The sequence below is a fragment of the Mus musculus genome, chromosome 8 (assembly GCF_000001635.26).
Source record: "Mus musculus strain C57BL/6J chromosome 8, GRCm38.p6 C57BL/6J".
Taxonomy (NCBI): Eukaryota; Metazoa; Chordata; class Mammalia; order Rodentia; family Muridae; genus Mus; species Mus musculus.
The window spans coordinates 89,579,663-89,589,900 of NC_000074.6; the positions used below are offsets into that span (position 1 = coordinate 89,579,663).

The window sequence follows — 10,238 nt, forward strand, 5'->3', positions numbered from 1 at the left end:
GAGATGGCTCAGTGAATTAATCACTTATGCAAATGTGAGTTAGATCCCTGAAATCCACCTAAAACCGAGGCAGGAATGACAAGTGCCTATAATCCCGGCACACAAGGCAGAGACAGCAAGCTAGACTATCCAGAATTGGTAAGTTCCAGGTTGAGGGAGAGACTCAGCCTCAACAGACAAATTGGAGAGTGACAGGGAAAGACAATCAAAACCATCTTCAGACCCAGACACACAATACATTTGCATAGCATGTGTTCCCCTACACATACTTTTAAAGAGTGCTTTCTTTTGATGTTTTCTGATACACTAACACAACCAGAGCTAAGGAAGGGAAATAATGGGTCCAGTTTGTAACTTGGCATTGGCAGAAGTAGTAACCGTGTCTCAATATTTGCCCAGTGTTTCAAGTGTAAGCCCTCCATGGGCTCGGGATAGGCCAGTTTATGGGCTTAGAATGCAAATGATGATCATCTGCATGCTGCATTCGACTGAAACACTACTGGATGCATATGCTGGTGTTTCTGTGAGTTATCTTACGCACTTCAGATGTCTACTCTGTCCCAGGGAAAAGGAGTGAATGGAAAACCCAGAGGAGGCCTGGGAATGAGGGAAGAAGATAAATAGCTTGATCTTCACGGAAACATGTAAGAAAGTCTTTGGCAAAATAGAGGTACCAGCTGTCTGTATGTGTCTGAGGTCATTTATCGATTTCTCTTCTCTTCTCTTCTCTTCTCTTCTCTTCTCTTCTCTTCTCTTCTCTTCTCTTCTCTTCTCTTCTCTTCTCTTCTCTTCTCTTCTCTTCTCTTCTCTTCTCTTCTCTTTTCTTCCCCTCCCCTTCTCCTTCCTTCCTTCCTTCCTTCCTTCCTTCCTTCCTTTCTTTCTTTCTTTCTTTCTTTCTTTCTTTCTTTCTTTCTTTCTTTCTTTCTTTCTTTCTCTCTCTCTTTCTCTCTCTTTCTTTCTTTCTTTCTCTCTCTCTTTCTTTCTCTCTCTCTCTTTCTTTCTTTCTTTCTTTCTTTCTTTCTTTCTTTCTTTCTTTCTTTCTTTCTTTCTTTCTTTCTTCTTTTCCCCTTCCTTCCTTCATTCCTTGTTTCCTTCCTTCCTTCCTTCCTTCCTTCCTTCCTTCCTTCCTTCCTTCCTTCCTTCCTTCCTTCCTTTCTTCCTTTCTCTCTCTCTCTCTCTCTCTCTCTCTCTCTCTCTCTCTCTCTTTCTTTCTTTTTTTATTTGAGACAGGGTTTCTCTGTATTATAGCCCTGATTGTCCTGGAACTCACTCTATATTCCATTCTGGCCTCAAACTTAGAGATCTGCCTGCCTCTGCCTCCAGAGTGCTGTGATTAAGGGGTACCCTAGTGTCACCACCGGGCATGTCTGAGGTTATTTTGCTTTGCTTTCGTGACAAGGTTTCATCCAGGCTGTAACTCAAGCTGGTGTCACATTGCGGCCATCCTTCTACCTCGACTTCCCACAGCACTTGAGCTATCACCCCTGCTCTGTTATTTTTCTTTGATGTTTTTAAGAATGTCTTGCCACAGACCATATGCCTCTACTTCTGGAGTGTAGTCATCACCAGCTACATCACCATACTTCACGCCAGGTTCTTTACTGAATTTTCTGTTTGGACAAACACATTTTAAGACCGTTCAGTCTTTGCTTCAGTGTTAAATTAATTGTCTCCCATGAGGAATTTTCTATCTTGAGTTGATAAACTGTAAAATATCTATGAAATCCAGATTTAAGCTTAGACACAGCATTCTCCAACATTCTATTCTTAATAGTACCTGGTGACCTTTTATAAAAGAGTTTAGCTGTGTGACAGAGTTATCATGGGGAACACATCTTTGCTCATGTCTCGGAGCATTCCCCTGCCACACACTGATGCAAACTCTCTTATCTCCCCTTCTCTGCACACGTCCACATAACCATGAAAACATCATGTTGCTGTTAAGCGGGTTGACTGCACCTGATACTTTGCAGTGCTGATGGGACACCCCTTTTCCACACAGCTCTAAAATCTTCTCACCATTCTCAGGTAACCATCCCCAATAGTAATAAAAATCAAAAGGAAAAGGTACTATTTAAATTGGTTTTTAGATCTGTTTCTTCTCTGTTCTTAGATAAGTCTTCAAACCAATGGCCAAGTCATTGATGTGTGCCTTTTCAAGTCAAGAGGAAAAAGATGACTACATTACTACATACTACATTTGCTCTTTGGAGCATAGAAGAAAGAAAGGAAGGAGCTAGGCCAAGTCTGAAGAACGAAGTGCTGACTAGGTAGCTGTCACTTAAACAGGACCTTTAACTATTTTTATGTTCACATTTTCTTCCCTAAATTAAACTTCTTTCCCAAGTTATTCTTCCAGTGATGTCAGCTGCCAATTCTGCATAATTTATTACATAAAATTTGTGAAAAATAAAATTAAAGAGAAGCCCAAAACTAGCACCTCTCTGTATCCACAATTTCTCTGACATTAAAAATGTATCAAGGAACTATTTATCAGAAAGTTATCTGGTTCCTGAATTGAACAAAATATTCAACTATGTGATTTCAGTGAAAAACACTGCCACATTTCTCACAACTATAAACCATAGCTCTGTCATATTAACAATTATACTGTCTCCAAATTAGGGTATAAAACATTTCCCCAATTTCTCATAATGCGTTTACTGTATAAAAGAATAACAGAGCTAATGAAGAATATTTGACCCATATCAAAATCACAAATGTTGGAAAAACATCCCTGATAAGTTATTTCTCTGTCGCTCGTGAAATGAGCCAATTCAAACCAGATTAGATTAGATTAAAGGCAGGTTTATTGAGAAGCTGCTCTCAGACAAGTTCACTGGCTCCAAGGATTGAGGCCAGAGGAGTCACCATGTGGGGTAGAGAAAGAGAAAGGGTATGTGCACACAGATGCAGAGAAAGACCAGAGGAAGGAAGAGAAGGAGGAGTCAGAGGAGAGAGAGAGAGAGAGAGAGAGAGAGAGAGAGAGAGAGAGAGAGAGAGAGAGAGAGAGAGAGAATGCAAAATGTTTGCATTATACAGGGAAGAGCCTCTGGGGGTCTGGGGGAAGGGCAGTCCAGCCTCTGGGCTGTAAAGTTCAGGGTTGAGGGCAGGGTATGCCAGGCAGAGACTGAGGGATGCTGGGAGAACCTGGAGTCCAAGTCTGCTTTGATATGTAAAATATGCACTTCTGTCTCCTGTTCTGCCTAAACCAAACAATCCCAAGAAGTTTTCAGGAAAATGTAAGAACTATGATAAAAGTGACAGTGAAAAATCCACCAGAAATATGCATTTTATCCAGTTTCAGCTTTGTGACAAAGAGTCTCTTTGGAGGAGTGGAGTGGGATTATCCTAAACCATACAGTTGGAAAGATAGATTCATATGAAAAATATTTGTAAATATCAAAAGAACTCTTAAGAAATATTGAGGTGGGTATTTGTATCCTATTGGATTGGCAAAGCATATACATCTATGTAGCTGTCTTTGCTATTTGGGTGTTCTTTTTCCACCCTTCTCTGCCCATTTTCCTATAACTTTCAACCTCCTAACAATAGATAAGAGAGAAGAAAAAAGAAAGAGAAAGGAAAAAGATCCCTGAATAGAGTCAGGGATCAGACAGGCTGTGGCATTATCATCAGAATGCTTCCTGCTTATTAGGGGTGTCAAGTTCCTTGGAGCAAGTTGAATCTTTGCTCTCAGGATAGCTAATGTCTCCTTCTTATTGTTTTCTTTTTCTTTGCATATGACTACTTAACAAATCAAGACCAACAACAACCAACAATAACCAACCACTCCTGTTAACCCATCCTGCCTCTTGGTTGCACCAGCGTTTATATATTCTCTGAAAAGTCACCAGAATTTTCATATATTTTCCCCAGAAACATCACATAATCACAGAAACTCTCTGCAGCTGTCAAAGTCTTGCCTCTACTAGAGCACGAGGCAAATCATAGTCAGCTGCTGTGGATGATGTGAAGCAGTCCCATATACCACACTTGGGATTTAAATGAAAACATATTCCTATATTTCCATGTTTTTCAAAGAAACCAAAGCTCTAAAATTGGTACTAGTCATACACATTGTGTACATGTATATATGTATATATGCATGGCAGCAGCCATGAAGACCATCAATGCAGTTTATTACATAAATATTAAAAAATATCTTCATTAAAGCATTACCAAAAAATTACTAACAGGAAAGGAAAAATGAGTAACTTAAGTATGCTTTATGTAGAAATAGTGTTAACAATTCAATATGAAAAAGTAACATAGACTATTCATAAAAGAAAAAAATGCAGTGTCAAAGAACTTATCAACCAAAGCACATTTTGAACATTTTGATATTTATGGATAGTGAGGTCTTGGGAAAACATGATTTCTCACACACTGGTGATGAGAAAAATAAATGAATATAACTTCTAAAGTAAGGTTTTTGTATGACATTGTTATGTCTTTTAGTGTCTAATTCAGGAAATTGAGAGCCCTCATGTTTGGTGAATAAATACAACTATTATATCTTCCTTATTGTTTGGGCTCTAGTGTGCAATGGCATGTTTTCTCTTCTGAGTGGCTTTCTTTTGAAGTCACTTTTAATCAGATATAATAATGGTGATGCTTGTTTGTTGCTTATATTTCTGGGTTAGGTTTCTGTCCATTGACTCAGGTTTTTGATGCCTTTGCCAGCTAAGTAAGTTCCTTAGCTACAACAGATAGTTATCCTGTCTGTGTCTTTTTGCTGATGAGTTCAAGTCATTTGTATCTAAGGTTCTTCTAAAGAGGGGTTGGCCATTCCAGCAATTCGTTGTTCACATCATGGTTGCTTGTGCTATTGGCATACCTTGTCCTCTCTTCTTAATATTAGGGGTTTGCAGGGCTGGAGAGATGGCTCAGCGGTTAAGACCACTGTTTGCTTTTCCTGAGGTCCTGACTTCAGTTCCTAGAAACCTCGTGGTGGCTCACAACCATCTGTAATGGGATCTGATGTCCTCTTCTGGTGTGTCTGAAGACAGCGACAGTGTGCTCACATATATACAATAAATAAATGTCTTTAGAAGATATTAGGGGTTTGCTGTGGTGGATGTGTTTGATTCTATGTAGACGACCCTTTGTTCATCTCCCCTCTTACAGAGTGTGCGTCTTCTATGCTTCTCTGAGTCTCCTAGAGGTCTAATTTCCCTCTGTCTGGACCTTTCTCTAGATTTGGGAAACAGTCTATCATTTAATTTGACATGTTCCCAATGACTTTTGACTTTTATCTCAGTTTCTTCTGATTATTAGGTTTTGTTTCTTAAACATATATCCGTTTGACTTCTTGGAAGCCTAGGTCATGTTTTCCATTTTAAAACCTTTTCCCAATATAAGCATGATACTTTAAATAATTTGTTTTATTTAAATAATTTGTTATACTTGTATAATTTGAATTTATATAATTCATCGGCACTACCTTCCCACAGTTCTCACCACTGTGCACCCATCCTGTATTTTCCCCAAATTTATATCTACTTTTTAAATTATCACTAACATACCATCCCTTGATTCCAATTAGTATTACCTGTATGTATGTACACAGCTGTGTGGCCATTCACTGCAGCAAGGGCTACAGTGAATGGACTACCTACCAGCCAGCTATATCCTCAAAGGAGAGTGACTTTCCCTCCTTCAACAGCATAAACTTCCAATAGCTCCTCTGCTAGGAGTGGGGACCCCTCCCCATCCATGTCAGAATTTTGACTGTATTTATCTAATATAGATAACTACAGCTACTGTAAGGTGATATGTGCAACAGCCATGCAACTTCCAGAAGTCTGCACTTTACAGCTCTTTTGCCCATCTGCAAAGTGGGCATTCTTTCCACCTTTCTTCCATAATATTCATTGAGTCTTGGGTGGGACAACGATGCTAATATACGCCCAGTCCACAGCTGAGCACTCACTTTTACTAAGGACTTTGACCAGTTATGAATCTTATACTAACAACTACCCAAGAAAAAAAGTTTTTCGATCAAAGTTGAGAGCAACACAACCCTATATGTATAAACATAAATATTTAGGAGGTAGATTGACAACATGACCATTTAACAAGACACTGGTAGGTTCCTCACTAGAATCTGCAGTATCTCCAGTCATGGGCTTTTCACTGGAATTACAGTACCAAGCATGTAATCCTTCCTGTGGACCAGACATTGTAACCAATCAGAAAAGTTGGTTACTTCTATAACTACCATACCACTATCAACACCAGTGGGCACATTTTACTGGGCAGGTTGGTATTGCAGTATTCTGAGTCTCAAGTTTTCATTCTCTCCTAAAATCATAACATCTTTTGGCACTATGTGAGCTAACTTAGAGAAATAATTTCCTGATTAGGATCCCAAATGAGTGATATAGGGTCGTATTGTCTAGTTAAGATGAATAGGTAGGTAAATGCACTGGCAATAGGCTGTGTTGTTTGGGGTATCTCAGGGCATCCAACTAGTAACTCTTAGGAAAGTATCTCCTTATTCCTAGCACTGAGATTTTCATTTAATAATCCATATCTTCTGAGAGCCGCATCATTCACCTATACAGGGTACCTCTGTTTAAATTACGTGTGTGTGTGCGTGCACGTGCGTGCACGCTCTGTGTTCACAAATTAGATTTCCATAAGGCTTCTTCATAAAACCTTACTTTGGTTAACCTACCCTTATTCTCTTCTGACCCCAGACTCCCAATCCCAACTTTTAATCCCAACTATACTCCTTGTTTCCATATGGTGCCTTTTTTCTAGTACCCACTCTAATTAAACATTTTTTTGAGTTGAAAGAATGTTTGTTTATATAGGTTTTCCACACAGATATAGTAGCTGTACCATGCAGATCATGATCCTCAATTCTATTGGGTTGATCCATGTGTTTGTATTTCTTAAGACTTCCCTAACTCTATACTAATTTTTAAGTTCTCTGTATATCCCTGATATGAATTCTCTGTCAATTGTATAGCTGGCAAAGGTTTTCCTTCATTCTGAGGGCCTTATTTTCCCTTTATAGTTCACTGTGCATGGAGTCATTTGAGTTTAATGAGAATACATCCATCAATTGTGGGTCTTAACTTCCTGTATTATCAAAGTCCTATTCATGAATTGCTTGCCAGTGACTATAAGTTGAAGTATACTTCCAAGTTTATTTCTAGCAGTTTATCAGTATCATGTCCTATGTTGAGATTCTTCATCCACTTGGGATTGATTTCTGTGCAGGGAGAGAAATAAGGCTCTAGTTTCATTTTTCTGCATTCTGAAATCCAGGCATCTCAGGGACCTCTTGCTGAAGATGCTTTCTCTTTTCCTAGGTATGCTTGTAACAAATATAGGAGCTGCAGCCATGCAGACCATGATCCTCAATTCTAGTGTGTTGATCCATGTGTTTGTTTATGCCAGTACCATGCAGGTTTTATTACAATGGCTCTGTAGCATAATTTGAAATCAGGTAGACTGATACTGAGCATAGTCTTTTGTTTGTTTGTTTTTTGTTTTTTTTCTTGTTTTGTTTTGTTTTGTTTTGATTTTTCTTCCCAGACAGGGCTTCTCTGTGTAGCCCTGGCTGTCCTGGAACTCACTTTGTAGACCAGGCTGGCCTGGAACTCAGAAATCCACTTAGTGCCGGGATTAAAGGTGTGTGCAACCACTGGCCGGTGAGCGTAGTCTTATTTTCATCAATATTGCTTTGGCTATCTTTTATGTATAAATTTTGAGATTTTTTTCTATATCTGGGGAGAATATTCTAGGACTTTTGATTTGGAATGATTTGAGCCTATAGATCGCTTTTTGGTAGGATGGTTTCTTCACAAGACCAATTCTTCCAATCCCAATGTGTATGGGAATTTTTCATTCTTCTGGTGTTTTCTTCAATTACATGTATGATCTAAATTTTTTATTGTAGATGTCTTCCATTTCCCTGGTTAGGTTTATTTCTAGGTATATTGTTATTGTTATTATTATTATTATTATTAATTGTGGCTATTGTGAATTGAATTGTTTCCTTGATTTCTTGTTCAGGTAATTGATATATAGGAAGGTATATAGAATAAGTAGATAGGTATATAGGTCATTGGTGTACAGGAATGTATATGGAATAGGTATATAGATCATTGGTATATAGGAAGGCTACTAATTTGTGTGTTTTAGTTTTGTATCCTCCACTTTGCCGAAGGTGCTTATCAGTTCTAAGAGGTTTTTGGTGGTCGTTTGGGTCTTCTATTTCTAGAATCATGTTATCTTTGGGATACTTTGGCTACTTTTCATATTTCTATCCTTTTAATTCCCTTCTCTTGTCATATTGTACTGATTACATTTTGAAGAGGTGTGGAGGGGGTAATCATCCTTGATTTTTTCCCCTAATCTTAATGGGAATATTTTGAGTTTTTATTTGTTCAGCTTAATGTTGACTATAAGAATATTATATAGAGCCTTTTGTTGTGTGACAAGACTTTTCCTGGGGGGAATTGTAACACATACATGTGCTAATCCGAGGTAGGGAGCCCACAATAGATGAAAGTACAGACACCTCCGAAGTCACCTCTGTCATGTCACCAGTTCCATCTCTCCACAGTACCTGCTCCTCTCAGCCCCTCCCTCACTCCCATCTCTCCATTGCCTGTTTTTTTTTCACAGTGGTGCCCACAAAGGCATACTGCGCCCATCACTTTGTCATTTTTTAAAATATTTTTTATTATTATGTATTTTCCTCAATTACATTTAGAATGCTATCCCAAAAGTCCCCCATGCCCTCCCTCCCACTTCCCTATCCACCCATTCCCATTTTTTGGCCCTGGCATTCCCCTGTACTGGGGCATATAAAGTTTGCGTGTCTAATGGGCCTCTCTTTCCAGTGATGGCCGACTAGGCCATCTTTTGATACATATGCAGCTAGAGTCAAGAGCTCCGGGGTACTGGCTAGTTCATATTGTTGTTGCACCTACAGGGTTGCAGATCTCTTTAGCTCCTTGGGTACTTTCTCTAGCTCCTCCATTGGGGGCCCTGTGATCCATCCAATAGTTGACTGTGAGCATCCACTTCTGTGTTTGCTAGGCCCCGGCCTAGTCTCACAAGAGACAGCTATATCACGGTCCTTGCAACAAACGCTTGCTAGTGTATGTAATGGTGTCATCATTTGGAGGCGAATTATGGGATGGATCCCTGGATATGGCAGTCTCTAGATGGTCCATCCTTTTGTCTCAGCTCCAAACTTTGTCTCTGTAACTCCTTCCATGGGTGATTGTTTCCAATTCTAAGAAGGGGCAAAGTGTCCACACTTTGGTCTTCGTTCTTCAGTTTCATGTGTTTTGCAAATTGTATCTTATATCTCGGGTATACTAAGTTTCTGGGCTAATATCCACTTATCAGTGAGTACATATCATTTGAGTTCTTTTGTGAATGTGTTACCTCACTCAGGATGATGCCCTCCAGGTCCATCCATTTGCCTAGGAATTTCATAAATTCATTCTTTTTAATAGCTGAGTAGTACTCCATTGTGTAAATGTATCACATTTTTTTTGTATACATTCCTCTGTTGAGGGGCATCTGGGTTCTTTCCAGCTTCTGCCTATTATAAATAAGGCTGCTATGAACATAGTGGAGCATGTGTCCTTCTTACCGGTTGGGACATCTTCTGGATATATGCCCAGGAGAGGTATTGCAGGATCCTCCGGTAGTACTATGTCCAATTTTCTGAGGAACCACCAGACTGATTTCCAGGGTGGTTGTACAAGCTTGCAATCCCACCAACAATGGAGGAGTGAAAAATATGGAACGCTTCACGAATTTGCGTGTCATCCTTGCGCAGGGGCCATGCTAATCTTCTCTGTATCGTTCCAATTTTAGTATATGTGCTACCGAAGCGAGCACACTTTGTGTCTTAATACATGGGCAATTTTGGAGAATGTTCCATGGCCTGCTGAGAAAAATGTATACTCTTTTCTGCTTTGGGTAGAATCTTCTACAATTGATTGTCATGCCCATTTAGTTAATGATGTCATTTAATTTCAATATTTCTCTCTTTAATTTGTGTCCAGATGACCTGTCTGTTGGTAAGAGGGGAGTATTGAGGTCACCCACTATCATTGTACCAGAGTCATTTTTTGATTGTATCTAGAAGCAATACAATTGGATTTGTGCTTAGTGTATATATGGTTAGAACTGTTCTATTCTCTCACTAGATTGTTCTTTCAATGGGAATCTGGGAGCTACATTATCTCTTCTGGCCT

At 39.3% G+C, this 10,238-nt stretch overlaps 1 non-coding gene across 1 annotated transcript; it reads right to left on the bottom strand.

The window, feature by feature from the left end:
- Nucleotides 1-9,772: 9,772 nt before the first annotated feature.
- On the bottom strand, nucleotides 9,773-9,879 carry Gm26331. The gene has a single exon (XR_003947634.1). It is a non-coding gene; the product is annotated as a U6 spliceosomal RNA (small nuclear RNA).
- Nucleotides 9,880-10,238: the final 359 nt, after the last annotated feature.